At 38.4% G+C, this 11,776-nt stretch overlaps 1 long non-coding RNA gene across 1 annotated transcript; it reads left to right on the forward strand.

Annotated features, from left to right (window-relative positions):
- The first annotated feature begins 1,002 nt into the window (after window positions 1–1,002).
- Window positions 1,003–2,274, forward strand: LOC113353784. Its single transcript, XR_003361523.1, has 3 exons — window positions 1,003–1,112; window positions 1,317–1,417; window positions 2,029–2,274. It is a non-coding gene; the product is annotated as an uncharacterized LOC113353784 (long non-coding RNA).
- The last annotated feature ends 9,502 nt before the right edge of the window (window positions 2,275–11,776 follow it).

The raw sequence follows: 11,776 nt of genomic DNA on the forward strand, positions 1-11,776 counted from the left end.
AAGACAATCAAATGGGTCATCAATATTACATTTAGTCCACCATCCTATACGAGGCAAACCAATTTATCAAGTCTGCTATTATGATCAAAAGAACCATGAGGTAGAGTCAATATCTTAGTAGGAACTATGAACCTAGCACGACACAAGACAATAAAAGGGTTTATACTTTTGTCTCCGAAAAGAAACTTATTACGACTAGCGCTGGCAGGAAAAATCAAACTAAGACTCCTCAATTAAAGAAGAAACATGGTTCCAAAACCAAAATTCCACCCAATCAGTAAAGCTTTTATCATAAAGAAGATAAAAAAATAAATATAACTGGCAAATTGGAACAAGACAAGAGTGTGCATGACATACTCGTTATTCGAAGAACATCTTAGGAAAGAAGCAGTAGGGATAATGTAGATAGTGGTTTTTTGATTAAGGGAAAAATAGTCATTTTTGATGTCTTGCTGTGGAGGCTCGGGTCAATATGCTAGCTTTGGCATAAGCTGCGACCGAATCAACTCTATCGTGATTAGTCTCGCTTTAATCTAGCTCGACTCACACTCTGCCCTAAAGAGTATAACTAGGGCTTTTATCTCTAATCGTGCAAACTCACAAGAATCTCACTCATGGAAGCTTCACTTATGAGGGCCTGGTGACTAACTCATATGACATCCCCACAAGACTCTTTGGTCATGTTGTGAATAGGGCTGAACAGAAACCGAACCGATAACCGTAACCGCACCGATAACCGCATAACCGAACCGTAACCGCACCGAACCGATAATCCAACGGTCGGTGACGGTTTTCATTTTAATAACCGTTAGATCTACGGTTCGGTGTACGGTTTTACCCATAACCGCAAGATAACCGCACCGAAAAACCGATTAATAGGGACCGTCGATTAGTTTTTATCTTGATTAATCCTAGCCGTCTAGATTAAAGCCTACACCATATATATTTCGGAACCCTAATTTTTTCAGAAGTTTTCATCTCGTTCTCTTCTTCAGTTCTTCTCGGCTCTCGCTGGTCTGAAACCCCAGTCGCCTCCACCACCAGTAGAACCACCACTTTGATCTTTTAAACCACCTCCATCAAGAGCACCACCACCTCCTTGGCTCTATCTAGTAAGTAAATAGATCCCATGTTCTATTTCTCATTCTCGTTTCGATTGATTTGTTTGTTTTTCAATTTCTAGGGTTTTTTTTTTAATTATTCTTCTGTTAGGACTTAGAGTTTCTTTCTTCGAAATGGTTTGCTTGTTGTTTTGTGTTTATCATCTTTTGTCAATTCTTATTTTTCTGATTACAGTCATGGGTTTTTTATTTTAGGTTTTGGTTGAGTTGAGGGGAGGAACTCAAGAAGGAGTCTGAAAGCTATTATCATTCAGTTTGAGTTAAGGGAAGGAAGGAGTCTGAATCTCTGATTACAGGTAACTACTAACTAGTTATCTACTCATGATGAAGGAGCTGTTGGTTAGGTTTTATTTATAGTTTTTGTTAGTAGTCTTGTCCAGTAGGAGAAGAAGTTGAATCTAGCTAGGGTTATATTTAAGATTTTGCATTGGAGTCCAAGAGGAGAGATCAAAGTTGGGTTCATGATTACTGGTTTGATTTTTGTCTCTGTATTCATTTAGTTGCAGAGGGTCGCTTTTGTTTTGTTGATCTTTCTTTTACTAGCTCCATTGTTATTAGTACTAGTAGTTCTGTCTTTGATTGAAACTATCTTGCATTTTCAGTATCTTTTAATTTTATTTCTTATATCTGTTGTGATTGAATGCAAGTAAAAGACTAAAGCAACAGCTGTGCAGTTGGAATTTGAGAAATACCATGGATCTGTAATTTCATTGGATTTAGGAATATGTTTTTAGGATGAACCCAACCTTGATACCAATGGGTGCAGCTTCAATTAGAAATTGATTCAAATTATGGTAATCAAGTTAGTTTCATTATCAAGTTCAGAACTAACTTGATTGTTTTAAGAAATATGAATGCTTGTATTAAGAAGTAAGAACTAACTTGTTTACCTTTGGTTGTTTGGCAGGGTAATGATTGGATCAAGTTCAGTTTCATTATCAAGCTGCAAGATGGCAAGTGCATCTCCCTCTCCATCCCCTGCAGCTGGGTCTACTGATGTGACACTGTCAATAACACCTCAAGTTGATGCTACAAATCAAGAAACACAAGCTATAGAGCAGGCTACACAGGACCCTGCACCTGAGGTTGTACCGAAGAAGAAGGGGAAAACTAGATCAAAAGTTTGGAATGACTTTGTAAGGCTCAGTGAAGAACAAGCAGTGTAAGCATTGTAAGAAGAAATTGCAAGCACATAGCAGAGGAAATGGCACTTCCAGCATGAAGACACATTTAGGCACATGCCCTCAGAATCCCAACAAGAAGCAGAAGGGTCAGAAGAATTTGATGTTTCCACCTCCAAGACCAGGACAATCATCACAACTGGTTGCTGTAAGTTATGACAAGGATATGTGTAGAAGAAGATTGGCTGAGTTTGTCACCATAGATGAATTTCCATTTAGAATTGTAGAAGGAGAAGGGTTTAGAAGATACAGTGAACAGTTGGAGCCTAGATTCAAGGTGCCAAGCAGGATGACAATTTACAGAGATCTTTTAATCATCTACAAAGATGAGAAAGAGAAGTTGAAGAAATACTTCAAGGAAAGTAAACAAAGAGTCTCTCTCACAACTGATACATGGACTTCTCCAAACAACTTCAATTATATGTGTGTGACAGTGCACTTCATTGATATCCATTGGAAGCTTCAAAAGAGGATCATTCTGTTTTGCTTGATCAAGGGTCATACTGGAGTGGATATTGGGAAAATGCTTGAGAAATGTTTGCTGGATTGGGGGCTAGAAGATCTTTTTGGTGTGACTTTGGACAATGTCAGTGCAAATAGTGTGGCAATTGAGTATCTTCAAACAAGTGTCATCAATTGGACCGGAGCAAAAGTGAGATCTCAGTACATGCAGGTATAATTACTTTTCTTGGCTCTATTCTTTATAATGTACTTGTTGCTTTGTGCTTGTTGTATATCTTTGTGCTTGCAACTGATTCTTTCATTATGTTATTGTTTGATGAACTAGCTAGAAAATAATTCTTTGATGAACTGTCTGTGCTTTTATTGTTTCATTCCTGCCAGGTAAGGTATGCTGCGCATGTTCTTGCGCTTGTTGTCAAAGATGCTGTGCTGTTGTATCACAAGTCCATTGGAAGGATCAGATCAGTTATCAAGTTTGTTACCGGCTCTCCCTCTAGGTTGGCCAAATTCAAGGAATGTGCTGCTCTCGAGAAGATTGATTGTAAGAAGATGGTTTTCCTAGATGTGAAGACCAGGTGGAATGCTACGTATCTGATGCTTGATGCTGCCATTCCTTATGAAAAAGTCTTTAAGAGGTTAGAAAGAGAAGATAGGAGCTTTCGAGATAAGTATATTTTCAAAGAATCTGAATGTGAAGCTTTGCCTAATACTGATGCTGATATTGTTGTAATTGATAATGAAGAATATTATCATAGTTCATCTAGTGAATCTGAATGTGAAGTAGATGTGTCTAAAAAGAATAATACTAAGAAAAAGAACAAACCTCATCGTCATCATGCTCCATATGCTGCAGACTGGTCATATGCTAGGTGTCTTGTTAAGTGTTTGAAAATCTTCTTTGATGTTACTGTTAGGTTCTCAGCTTCAGTTCAGGTTACTTCACATGAATTTCTTTGGCAGTTGGCATTGATACATGAACAGTTGGTTCGTCTTAGAGCTATAGGAAACCGAGATCCTCATATTTCTAAGATGGCAGAAATGATGTTTAAAAAGTACAACGCATATTGGGGGGATTATGAAGATATGAACTCTGTGATGTATTTTGCTAAGTTGCTTGATCCTCGAGAGAAAGAATCTGGTTTGAAATTTGATCTTGAATGTTTGTATGAGCAAGATGATTTTAGGGTTACGACTGTTTTGAAAGCTGTGAAACAAGATATGGGAAAACTTTATGATGAGTACAACAACATGTATTCAAATGCCAATGCAGAGGAAGGTGACATCATTACTTACTGTTGATCATCATTAGTTCATTACTAATATTGCTTATTTATTTTTTTTATCATCATTACTTACTATTGATTGTTCTCATGTCTTAGGTACTGGCTCAACATCTGCTGCTGGTGTTGATGACATGGTTGTTTGTGTGCAAGAAGAGAACATTGAGGATATGCTTGAGTCGAGGAAGAAAAGGCGAAGAATGAATGTTCACAATACTCATCCAAAGTCAGAGCTTGAAAGGTATTTGCTTGATGACTGTGAAGCATCTACCAAGGAGTTTGATATTCTAGCATGGTGGCAGGCTAATAGTACCAAGTATAAGGTATTTGCTTAATCAACTCTTTTAATAAATTTCTTAAACTAGCATGGTGGCAGGCTAATAGTACCACGATCTTGGTGATGCTTCATTTTCTTAAACTCTTTTAATAAATTTCTCCATTTGTCAGTACACATACTTGGTGATCTCAAATTTATTAATAATCTTGTTTCTGCTCTTTTCTTTGGAGGTCTCATTTCATGATCAGACCCACTACTGTCAGCTAAAACCATTTGCTGTTGTGGTTGTTTAAGGTACTATCACTAATGGCAAAGGATATTTTAGCAATACCAGTGTCCTCCGTTGCTTCGGAATCTGCATTCAGTACTGGAAAACGCATTCTTACTCCATGGAGAAGCTCGCTATCTGCCAGGACAGTTGAAGCACTTCTCTGTACGCAAAGCTGGTTGCAGAAACCTATCTCTCTTGATTTCCTATGTGATTACGTACCTGATGACAATTCCAACATTGAAGATGGTAATGGAATCCCTTCTCTTTTGACCTGAAATTTGAATGAGTGTATCTTCTTTGCATTCTTGTTGTTTTTCTTCTTATCTGTTAGTTTCTCTTATCTTATTTCTTATTGTTTTTCTTGTTGCAGAAATTTTGGGGAAGGATGAAGATTAAGGAGATTGGCTTGAGAGATGGATGGACTGCAGTCTTTTAGCTTTGGTTAACTTGAGAAATGAAGATGAAATGGATGACTGCAGTCTTTTTATGTTATTGGCAACATCGTTTTCTTTTAACTTTCGTTTCATCAGACTTTGGTTATCTTTTAGAATTAAGACTTTGGCTAACTTGTTTGTGAACTTCAACTTTGGTTATCTGTAGACTAAACTTGTTTGTGAACTTCAACTTTGGTTATATGTAGACTAAAGAGTAAACCTATACAGGTGCAGGGTATAGGTGAAAACCGAACCGAACCGAACCGTAACCGAACAGTATCGGTGCGGTTAAAAACCGAACCGAATACTGAACAATTCGGCTACGGTTTCAATTGTGATAACCGCACCGATCACGGTTAGTTGAACGGTTTTACCTATAACCGCACCGAATCGAACCGTGTGCAGCACTAGTTGTGAACACACAAACCACGAAGGGATCCGAATGCTCACAATCAATCATCATCATCTAAGGAGATTTGTGATGATGATATCCTTGTGTTGATTCATTGGCTCAAAACCTTCGGGTTTATCATAGCCTCATCTAACAACTCCATGCGAGGCGTTTGCGCACGGGATATAAGTACAAGCAAAGAAAACAAAACGTATAAGTAAAGATCCATGGGGCTAAATAAATATAAAGTGCTGAAATGTAAATAAGACCAAGGTTTACGTGGTTCAGCACTAAGGCCTACGTCCACGGGGTTTGTTGTTTTACTATATTCTTCACAGTTACACGAATAGTCGAATGACTTTTGGGTTTACATGTTTCTCTCTTCTAAATGATTAACTTACACTTGCAATCTCTCTCTCTCTCCTTCCCTTCCTGATTTTTCCGATCCCCTTTCCTCTTGGTGGAGACGGGGTATTTATAAGGTTAGAATGTGGGACCCATCTCTGATGACCGTTGGAACCTTATCTTCTTGTGTCCTTGCGTCTATCACGCAGAGGTCTGCGTTTGCCCCTTGATACCGCAGAGGCATCCTCGCTCGTTCCACAGGTTGATCGACACGTACACTGCTCAGAGTGTTTAATGTGGGTAGTTGAGGGGTCTGCTCGTGTCAGACAAGTGTCTTCTTCCCCTGTCACGTCCGTGTCAGCTAACTTTCTCTCCACCGTTGATCCTAGCTTCTCTTTTGGGGATGAGATAAAGTAACTCCTCGGGGTTTATTTGGTGTTTCGTAGCGCATCATGTTTTGATGTTTTGGCCTGCATGCTTTCCACATATCTTTTTATATACACGTGTCTGATAGTGAGATATATGTGTATACACATGTCAATACTTCAGTCTCGTAATACGAGATATCCATAGGTTCCAATAAGCTTCATCCCCTGTAAGGCACGTCAGCAGCTGACCCCCTGAACCTGAGTTGTGTAAGTCCATGCAACAGATTAATTCATGATTCTTTCATGGATATCATGCACTTGTCTAAAGGGGACCAGAACAAGGGAACTCCACACTTGCCTCCTCAAGGTCGGTCATGTTATGCGTTCATACTCTAGTTCAACTCATCTTATGCTTTACGCACAATTTAAAACATTATATTATGCTATATCATTTTCTCCACATGACACAAATTGGTCAGAATACATAAAATGGAATATTAGATTACAAACAACATTGTTACCTTGACAAATTATACGAGAAGGCTGACTAAGTCATACTCATAGGTGGGATAACTTTAAGGTTTTGGTCTAGAGGTTTATGACACGTGTAATGAGTACCGAGATGTATTTCTCACCGCTAAAGAAAATAATCAGTTGAGGAGGTTATGGGAATCAAGGGATGAACTAGGCTCATCCTTGGTTATTCAGGAGATCACAAATGAGAGGGTTATCGGATCCCTCATCCTCATCTCACCAACTTGATAACAGAGGCTTCAACTATAGCTAGGTCATCAATCGACCCTGCTAAACACATCTTACAGAGAACTACTCTGTAACCAAATTGAATTACTCTGTTCTCTATATACTTTATGCTTTCCTGCCTGAGATTCCTTCATCCTGTGACCGAAGTAATGTTTGAACGTCCATAAGCTTGGTTCGAACCCCTAAAAAATCACTTCTACTCCTTCATCTACATTTTGGCGACCACCATGGGAGGTTGTGAAAAGTAGAGAGTACAAAGTATACTACCAATTTTTTTGTTCGGAAACCTGTATAGAAAAAACTTAATATGATTGCAAGTATACCAACTTAAAGGTCCTTGATGATATGTATATAGAGTTTATATCTCTTCCTCTTCTCAATCAGAAAGTTTAGACAATGACGTCCGTGAACCTGATTGCTAAAAAGAGTTCTTGGACGATCTCAAAAATTAATATCCAAAATTAATCTAGTCATATCCAATATATTCAGATCCGAATTCTGCTACCAAAACGAGAGATAAAGAGAAAATAAAAGAATTCTTATAACACTAAAACGATTCCACAATCGTTTAGTGGATCATTTGTTCAGGTGGCCAGATGGATTTTTCCAATGATCTTTTAGGGATAGGGTTTCTATGTATATATGGGAAACTCGTATTTCAGGAAGAGGGTTTTGTACGTTGGGCTCCTGTAATTGTATAACATGAGTTAGCATTTCTTGGGCCTTGTACTTACTTTATTAGAAGTGTATGTTTGGGGTTTGTACTCTGCACATATTATTCTTGAACCATAATATTGGGCATACCAAAATCTTTCAAGGCATACTGAATGAAGACAAAAAAGGTTGTGAAATAGCAAAATCAGATAACCCCTTAACCCAAAATTTTTTTAATGGCAAATCTGCCCTTTACGTATTAGTGTTAATAATCTTGATTATTGATTAGATATTTTGTTTAGTGATTAAAATAATTTTCAGAATTATAAGAGTTGTTTAGATGAAAAATTTGAGGAAAAAAAATCAAAGTTTTGGTTTGGTTAAGAAGGAGAGAAAGAGAAGGAGAAAGTGAGAAAATTCTAATTCTTGATTCAATGGAGGATGAGGAGTGTCATATATCATCTAAAAAACCTAGGAAAATACACATCAACTACACCAATGATTCCCAAATGGCTGATTTCTTAGATTATGAGAATGATTTTACACCCACTCAAACTCAAGCTCAAACTCAAACACAAACTCAAGATGATGATTTTATGAGCCAAATCCTGATGATGAAGACATTGATGAGGAACCCAATGCTTCTAATACACATGTATACTTATATCCTATACTTAATCTCACTTCTATAGCTCTAAATTATCAGAAGTTAGGTTTTTTGAATCATGGTTCGGCGAAACAGGTTGAGGTTCGGCTCACATCTATGAGCCGAATCTACCATTGATGAACGGTTCGGCTTACTGAATCTGTTTACTGCATGCGCCAAACCTATAATTTCCAATTCCAACCCTTTTGCTAGACACTAGTTCGGCTTATATGAAAGTTTCATAGTAAGCCGAACAACATCCTGAATAGCCCGGAATAGAATCATTACTAATTCGGCTTACATATCCAAAATCGTATGTGCCGAACATAATTTTTTAATTTCTGGGTTGAAATATTGTTATTGGTTCGACACATATGGAGAATATCGTATCAGCCGAAACCTCTTATGTTCAAGGTTCGGCACATAATATGATTATCGTCTAAGCCGAACATGAATTTTTTAATTTTTGGGTTAAAATATTGTTCGTGGTTCGGCACATATTGAGGATATCGTATAAGCCGAAACCTGTAAATGTTTATAGTTCGGCACATAAGGTGATTATAGAATGCGCCGAACCTGAAGGACAAATGATTCGGCGTGTAACTAACATTAGAGGATAAGCCGAACTCTATAAATTCGGCGCATAACTGTTAAGCTATTCATTAAAACATGAAATTGAAGGTGTCCATAACCCAATCCCAGCACCATTAAAAACAAATTTCAGGAACTAAAAGCAAAGGTGTTTGCAACACCATAAAAGTGTACTTAAAACTTAAGAAAAAGTGTACCATAAAAGTGCACCATAAAAGTGTACTTAAACTTAAGAAAAAGTGTACCATAAAAGTGTACATAAAAGGGCATTTAACCACGACCCCTCTTCTTAGTTGCACGACCACCTCTTCTTCCACCTTGGTCTTCATCTTCCGACGCATCATTACCGGGTTGGACGGTAGCACCACCTTGGCTTGTACCTTCACCAACTTGTCGAGACCTCTTAGTGGTAGGCCTTTGTTCGGGTTCCTCGGGTCCTTGTCCTTTGTTGATGATTGCATCCCACTTGTTGATGAGGTATTTTTGTTCTTCCACGGTCATTGGTGTTTTGCAACCAAGTTTGGCCTTCATTTTTTTCAACATCTCCCTACCCGCGGCAACCTATTTTTTCATTTGTCAACAACTTATAACCATGAGGTTGAGGAAATTTTTACCATAACTAATATATGAAAATAGTATAAAGTGAAGTCATTCTTACCATAATCTTGAAAGCCTTGACTACATCTTCGGAAGTAGACTTGTTGGTGATCTTGATTGGCCTCGCCTTCCCCTTATCATATATCTTTTTCCTTTTTTATTGATAATGAAGGGATGAGAAATTTGGTTATACCAATCCATATAGCCCGGATCATCTTCACATGGATCATCAAGTAAAGGTGTTAACTTGGACGCATCTAATGTGTGATTGTCTAAATTATTCCAAAACTCAACGGTGGGATCAGGATCATACTTTGGTTCCCAAGATGAAGTGGTGATTTTAGTTCCCTTACCACTCTTTGGTAACAACCTGGATTTCTCGTCAAACAAAGGAACCTTTTGGACGCATCCTAATTGACGGAGTACTCGCCTAGGATCGTATATAACATAACCACATGGATACCACAATGGCCCATGATACATACCTACCGGCATATCCTCATCTTCAACAACTTCATCTTCTTCATCTTCCTTCTCATATGGTTGAAAAGTGACATCATCAACACCAAGACAGTCTAACGTCTCTCTCAAACTTGCCACCAACTTCTTTTTGTTCCTTTTCTTGGAGTCCTCGTACGCGTACCGGGCTGCAGTTGGCTCAGTATCAACATAATCGACATCTTTCTCAAATACTTTGGCCAAGTTCAAAATTGGGAAATGGTCATATATCCACACCTACATTCAAAGAACCACATTAAAAAATCAAAGGAATTGAATTGATAGAAACAAGTTTTATTTGGAAACATCAAAGTAAGACTAAAGTTTGCAAACTCAGAGAACTGTTCGGCTTATATGGATCAAGTATTATAAGCCGAACCAAGTAAGTAAAAACTTCGGCTTAAAAGATTTTATGGTTATAAGCCGAACCATACTCTGAACTCCAAAAAGTTACCTGGAGCAAAGTGAAATTCCCTCCGATGTTTGTACTTGTCAACCTAGACGCGGTGGCAAGTTGGTCCAGCAGGTAAGCGAGCGTAGCCGTTCCCCAAGCAAACTTGTTACAAGTTTCAAGATTCTTTACCAATTGGAGATAATTAGCATTTACCTTGTTTCCAGTAGTGTCGGGAAAGATGTCTCTACCAAGAGTATAAAGCAAGTAGGCAGTTCCGGTTTGCTTCACTTTGACGGGATCCATTATCAACAAACCTTGTGTGACTCTTTCCTTTGTGTTCTCAAACTCCCTTTTCAAGTTAGTCAAGTTGATCTTCTTATTCTTCTTATTTCTGCCACCTGGTATGCAAACGGTATCGACATCTTTAACTGATCGACAAAACTCCAACTCAGTTTTCATTGAACCCCAACCAAGGCATTCCAGGTACAAATTGTATAGCTCATCCCAACTCATGTCATAAAAACCAGCATCCACACTTACACCCCTTGCTTTAAGGCCTGTAATCTTACTAGCCTCATCAGGAGTGATTGCCATCTCTCCAAAAGGTAATTGAAATGTGTAAGTTTCTGGACAAAAGCGCTCGGTAAATGCAGAGGCCGACACACTATCATATTCCTTATGTCCATAATTGATGATAGGCCATAAAGCACTGCGTTGTACGTAAGCAATCACCTCAGGAACCTCTTCATCAAGACTCCATTCTGCTGCCCTCTGGTGTCTCAATACTCGGACTGCACGGTTGTGATCAGGAGTCTCATAAATTTTCTTCGCCCAAGAATCGGCATAACCAATCAACACATTTCCTCCATCTTCCGGAAGACCATGAGGAAAACCATCTGATCGAGGTGTAATTACGTCATCTTCATCAGGAATGTGTAAACCAGTGATCCGTCGATCATCATCGTTCTTCTCTTTCTCTGGTTCTGCCACCTTCTTACCTTTCTTGTCTTTCTTGGGTTTTCCTTGGGGTTGTGTTTCTTGATGAACTTCTTGATTATCATCAACTTCTTCATCTTCAGCTATTCCTTCTTCTTGTCTTTCAATTCTTACTTGTTCAGCTTCTTCTTCTAAAACTCCTCCTCTACCTCCCGCTCCCAATTTTTTCTTACCTCCTCCTCTAGGATCGGGAGTTTTAGAAGTAGAAGGTGTTACCTCCATCTTCTTCCTCTTTGTAGCTGCATTGGTCCTGACACAAGTATGAAAGTTATAAGACTAATTCGAACAACAAAGAGATTTGGAAAGCCAAAAACTTGTAAGAAAATAAGATGGCTCGGCTTACCCGAAATAACACATATGAGCCGAATCATGTCTTGAAATTTTTATTAGCTTACACAGAGAGTGGATCGGCTCATACCACAAAATAATTATAAGCCGATCCTATATATTCGGCTCACAACCGATACCGTCGAATAATCCGAGTCTATGATTATGAACTCAAACATGT

This window comes from Papaver somniferum, chromosome 2 (assembly GCF_003573695.1).
Source record: "Papaver somniferum cultivar HN1 chromosome 2, ASM357369v1, whole genome shotgun sequence".
NCBI lineage: Eukaryota > Viridiplantae > Streptophyta > Magnoliopsida > Ranunculales > Papaveraceae > Papaver > Papaver somniferum.